The sequence below is a fragment of the Lactuca saligna genome, chromosome 3 (assembly GCF_052625555.1).
Source record: "Lactuca saligna cultivar CGN05327 chromosome 3, ASM5262555v1, whole genome shotgun sequence".
NCBI classification, from domain to species: Eukaryota; Viridiplantae; Streptophyta; class Magnoliopsida; order Asterales; family Asteraceae; genus Lactuca; species Lactuca saligna.
In genome coordinates this window covers 154,927,056-154,933,388 of record NC_136419.1, presented here as the reverse complement: position 1 = coordinate 154,933,388, position 6,333 = coordinate 154,927,056, and positions in this window count along the sequence as shown.

The window sequence follows — 6,333 nt, the reverse complement described above, 5'->3', positions numbered from 1 at the left end:
TTCCACCCATAGGATGCTCCATGGATGCTCCATGGGAGTTACAAACCCATGGGTCATGGAAATGAAGAGTCATGACACATTAGGGCTTAACCCTAGATGTGTCAACACTATATAAGAAACATGTTCTCCACCTAAAATCGGTTACACTAAGAAACAAGAGGGCTTGACCGATTTTTGAGAAGTGTGTGTTCTCTCATAAGTTCTTCCAAGAGCATTTGGTGTTGTGTGAAGCATTTGAGGCATCACACTTGGGGTGCTAGGCTCACAAGGTTTCAAGGAACACAAACAACAACAAGGTAAGTTATTCTATCTATACTTTAAGTTAAAATTGTTCCCCATGTATGCTAGATAGGAATATAACCTTGGAATTCAACTTTGCATGATAATTAGACAAACATAGATCCAAGGTTATTAGGGTTGCATGTACACTTAGGAAGTGTTAGAATGCTCAAAATTCATCAGTGGTATCAGAGCCTAGGCTTGTTTGCTTTTTATTTGTGCTTAAAAGTTGAAAAAAGAAAGTCAAAAATCTTGCTGTCTATGAGTGGACTCGTCGAGTCTATACGGGGGACTCGGCGAGTTCACGTGTATCTTCGACCAACTCGGCGAGTAAATTGATGCACTCGGCGAGTAGGGTCGACTGATTGCAGAATTTCGATTTAGTTGCTGGAAATGAATTAGAAACATTACCCTAAACTGTTTTGGTAATTGAAAACTTGTTTTTGGTGGTGTAATGTCTTTGCTAATTCATTTACAACAACTAGTTATCAAAATTACAAAGCTTTAAGTGTAATTTATGAATGTGTTCATATTCATGTTCTTGTTCTTATGATGTTTTACATGATCATAGGAATTATTTATAACCTATGTGGTAGATTAATTCTTGATCATAATGTGTTTTAATGGAGTCCATAACTTGTCCTCAAGTTATCGAAAACCAAGAGTCACACTTGAATTAAAACCATTAAAAGAACACAAGAGTTAGAAAAATGAAGAGTCTTCATTTTATTACTCTATTAAACTCATAAGTTACAAGAAATGAAAAGTTTTGAAAGTTACAAAACTTGCCCTCAAGTTTTGGAACAAATAAAGTTAAGTTAAAACTTTAGTTCCAACCCCTAGAATTTTAAAAGTTAAAATTCAACCCTTATACTTATATTATGATGATTTAATAATAATATATATGTATAAGAACAAAGTCGTCTTACCGCTAGTACGCCTCATTCATGAAGCCGGTCTATAAGGTGGGTATAAGGTTGTTGCCTATAAAATGGTGACTTAATGGGTGTCTACTCTCACCCACCGCTTGCTTGACTGGTGGAGGGTCGTTAGCCGAACGGGTAAGGCAAGGACTTATAAATTCTCATTCAAAGTATGATTAATATAATAAAGTAACTAAATGTTTTATTAAATTCCCAATCTTAGTTACTTTAGGAAAATGTGAATAAGGTGCTAATCCATGAAATTACATTTTACACTTTGTCTAAGTCGTTGGTGGAGCGTGTGTGGTTAACCGGCACACTAACTTGGACTTAACAAGGTAGGTAAAGGGTGACTTAAGGTTTATTATAGTATCGGTGGAGCGTGTGTGGTTTACTGGCACATCGATTGAGTGATAAACTTTAAGGGTACCAAGTGATTTGCATGGTTACTTCACACCTCGTTTTGTGATCCTCGGTATCCCAGTCACAAAACTTGGAGGGCACCCTCGAGATTGAAACATGCCTTTGAAAAGTTCATTGAATCTCAAAGAATCTAGGAATTTCTAAAAACCAATAAATCCTAATGTCTAATATTTCGGTTTTCGTGGTGGAAATTGGTGAATCGTCATTCACCTACCTTTCAAATATGGTATAGCTTAGATTACGACATACTTCTTCTAAGTTATATTATATTGTGATTGGATCCTAGCCTTAATATTACATTTGGGTGTTTTATTAAGGACTCTCTTAAATCTATACTAAACTTGTTCTCCTCTTTCAGATGTCTTCAAATAATGCTTCTGGCTCAAATCCTAATGGCTCCTTTACTCTTATGAGTTTGTGTGGGAAAGTCACCTTTGATGGATCCAACTTCAATGAATGGATTAGAAACATCAGGATGATTACTCGCTACGAGGACAAAGAATATGTCCTTGACAAGGAGCTCAAGGAGATTGATGAGACCACTGCAACTCCTCGGGAGATCGCTGACTTTCAGGCACATGAAAGGGATGCTACGAAAGTAGCATGCATCATGATGGCCACAATGACAGCAGAACTCCAAAAGTCCTATGAGGAATTCTACCCTTATGAAATGCACCAAGATTTGATGGAAAGAAACCATCAAAGTGCACGACAAGAGAGGTACGAAATCATCTACTCCATGATAACAACCATGATGAAGGACGGGGATTCCGTCACGAGCCACATGCAGAAAATGCAAAGGTATGTGGATCGATTGCTAAAACTTAATGTGAACCTCCCTGAGGAGCTAGCAATAGATATAATTTTGCGCTCCTTACCATCGTGCTATGATCAATTCCGCATGGCATATCACATGAATAAGGAAGAGGTCACTCTCAGCAAACTTCAGGGACTTATCAAGACTGCAGAAATAGGTCTTAAGGGGAAGTGAGTTCCTATCACTCCTACTCCAAACACAACTCCGGTTTTGGCAATCGGGAAAAGTCGAGGGAGGAAGAGAAAGAGATCTTCGAAGGGTACCAAGGCTCGGACCCTTGATGGCTCTTCTTCAAGTGGAACCAAGAAAGGTTTCATTACTCCTTCTTCTGACCCAAAAGAGGAACTGCCCAAAGTACCAGCAGGATGTGAAGGATGGGAAAGTCAAACCCAACCATGCAGGTATTTACACTATCATTTCTAATAACTCACCCCATTCGAAATCTTGGGTCCTTGATACCGGTTGTGGTATTCATATTTGTTGTGACTTGCAGGGACTAAGAAGAAGTGAGGATGTGGAGCAAGGAAGAATAAACTTGATCATGGGGAACAGGAAAGCTTCACCTGTCACCAAGATTGGAGTTTATACTTTATCGCTAAGTAGTGGGTTTAGTTTAGATTTGAATCAGTGTTGTTACTCGCCAGGAATGGCAAGAAATATTATTTCCTTTTATGCTTTGTACAAACAAGGGTTTACCTTTTCGTTTAATAATGAAGTTGGTTCTATTGATGCTTTCTTTAATAATGTTCGTTATTTTAAAGCATTACCTTGTGATGGTGTGTATGAAGCTGTGTCTGTTGTAGATAACTCAGGTAATAATGTTTTGTTTATTGATTCTACTAATAATAATAACTTGGATAAAGCATCATTATGGCATTGTCGTCTTGGACATATAAGCAAGAAACGCATAGGCCAACTCCAAAAGGATGGAGTCTTGGAGTCGTTTGACCGAAAGTCAAATGATAGTTGCGAATCATGCTTAGTTGGAAAAATGACAAAGTCACCCTTCACAGGCTCGTGTGAAAGGGGTGAAGGTTTGTTGGACCTTATACACACGGATGTGTGTGGACCATTCAAACATGCCACAAGGGATGCTAATCATTATTATTTGACTTTTACTGATGATTACAGTAGATATGGATATGTCTACTTAATCAATCATAAGTCAGAGACTTTCGAGAAGTTTAAGGAATTTAATCAGGAAGTCGAGAATCAATTGGGCAGGAACATTAAGATGCTTCGATTCGATCGGGGTGGTGAGTATCTTAGTTCAGAATCCCTCGACTATCTAAGGGAATGTGGGATTGTCTCACAATTGACACCTCCCAGGACACCGCAGTTGAATGGTGTGGCTGAGAGGCGTAATCGAACCTTGTTGGACATGGTTCGTTCCATGATGAGTCGAGCTTCGCTACCAATCTCATTCTGGGGGTATGCCTTAGAGACTGCCGCCCATATCCTTAATCTAGTCCCTACAAAGAAAGTTGCCAAAACTCCTCACGAGATGTGGACTGGTAAAGTACCTAAACTAGACCACATCAAGATTTGGGGTTGCGAGGCTTTCGTGAGACGCGAGACTCATGATAAGCTCGAACCTCGAAGCGAGAGGTGTATTTTCATCGGCTACCCACAGTAATCCTTTGGTTACCTCTTCTACAGACCTAGTGACAATGTGGTCTTTGTAGCAAGAAGAGGAGTCTTTCGAGAAAGAGAGTTTATAAGCTAAGGAGACAGTGGGAGGCAAATTGATCTTGAAGAAATTCAAGAGTCAAGTGGTGATGGAACTTCAAACTCTAGCCCTCAACTTGAGGAGGAAACTCATGTTGAGCCAATTGACGAATCTGTACCTCTGAGGCGTTCCACGAGAGTTAGGAGTGAACCTGAGCATTACTATGGATTCCATATTACTACAGAAGGTGAGACACTTATTAGTGATGGAACACTAGTAAGTCAAGATGACCCTAACAGCTACGAGGAAGCCATGGCAGGCCCCGAGTCTGCTAAATGGAAAGAGGCTATGGATAGCGAGATACAATCCATGTATGACAATCAAGTTTGGAACTTGGTTGAGAATGTACCAGTTCGAAAGACTGTAGGGTGCAAATGGGTCTTCAAGAAGAAGACCGACATGGATGGTAAAGTACACACTTATAAGGATAGACTGGTTGCAAAGGGCTTCTCTTAGATTCCTGGAGTGGATTATGATGAGACCTTTTCTCCGGTAGCCAAGATTAAGTCTATTCGGGTTCTGTTAGCCATAGCCGCATTTCATGACTATGAAATTTGGCAAATGGATGTAAAAACCGCTTTCCTTAATGGAAAGTTGGCTGAAGATGTTTACATGAGTCAGCTAGAGGGTTTTGTCAACAACGAGTACCCTAATAGAGTGTGTAAGCTTGAGAAGTCCATTTATGGATTAAAGCAGGCACCTCGCAGATGGAATCTTTGCTTTAATGAAAAGGTCAAGGAATTTTGCTTTTCTAGGAGTGAAGATGAATCTTGTGTGTATGTCAAGGCTAGTGGGAGTATAGTTAGCTTTTTGGTATTGTATGTGGATGACATACTACTCATAGGAAATGACATTCCAACCCTGCAGGAAGTAAAGTCCTGGCTTGGAAAGTGTTTCGCTAAGTGGACTTAGTCAAAGTACCTACTTGGATAAGGTGCTGAAGAGATTCAGCATGCAAGACTCCAAGAAAGGAGAGTTGCCCATCCAGAGTAACGCCAAATTGAGTAAGACACAAAGCCCTAGCACTGAGGCTGAGATAGCATAAATGAGTCGAGTACCTTATGCTTCGGCTGTAGGATCGATCATGTATGCTATGACGTGTACTCGACTGCGGTTAAGAATATTCTCAAGTACCTACGAAGGACTAAGGACTGGGTCCTTACCCTCGGTGGGAGTGATGACTTGAGAGTTGTAGGGTATAGTGATGCTAGCTTCCATACTGATAGGGATAACTTCCGCTCTCAGTCGGGCTGGGTCTTTACCCTAAATGGAGGAGCAATTTCTTGGAAGAGTTCCAAGCTAGAGACAGTGGCAGATTCTACTTGTGAATCAGAGTATATTGCAGCTAGCGAGTCGACAAAGGATGCGTTATGGCTGATGAACTTCATTGGATACCTTGGAGTTGTACCAGCTATTAAAGAGCCAATGGAAATTTTCTGTGATAGTGAAAGTGTTGTTGCCTTAGCCAAATAACCAAGGGATCACGGGAGATCCAGACACATCGACAGAAAATACCATTTCATCAGACATCGGATCGAAGAAGGACTCCTCGTGGCAAAGAGGGTATCATCAGATGAGAATCCGGCAGATCCCCTCACGAAGGGACTGACTCGGGTTAAGCATCTCCAGCATGCTCGGAGCATAGGGCTGAAGGATGATATTAGATTTAGTAGTTAGATAACCTCGAAATTTGTAAAGTGTAATTAACATCTGATGATGAATAAAAGTGTTTTATTTATGAGTAAAGTGTTGCTATCTCTTGTCGATCGTTTACTATATTTCTTTTGCATGTTTTGACTTCCAGAATAATTTTTGTTTGGTATAACATATTATTACAACCTCCACAGTCGGTCATATGTCGGAAGTAGATATGAATCAAGACTGTCATGTTTGGTTGTAGAGGTGTTGGACAAGGCTACAACAATCATGAGTGCTCAAAAGTTCTGAGCATTGGAGTCAACCCACGCTCACTGGAATCACTTCATGGAATTCTATCTCGAGTGATCGTGAGACGGTAATATCGTATAAGTCTTCAAACCTAGAGATATGATTTGTTACTTACAAGTTGGTTATGCATTGATTGTACGAAAAACGCATTGGTAACTCGATGTTATAAATCGTGCTCTTGTGTGTAATGCAATGAGTGGTAGAACAAACATATG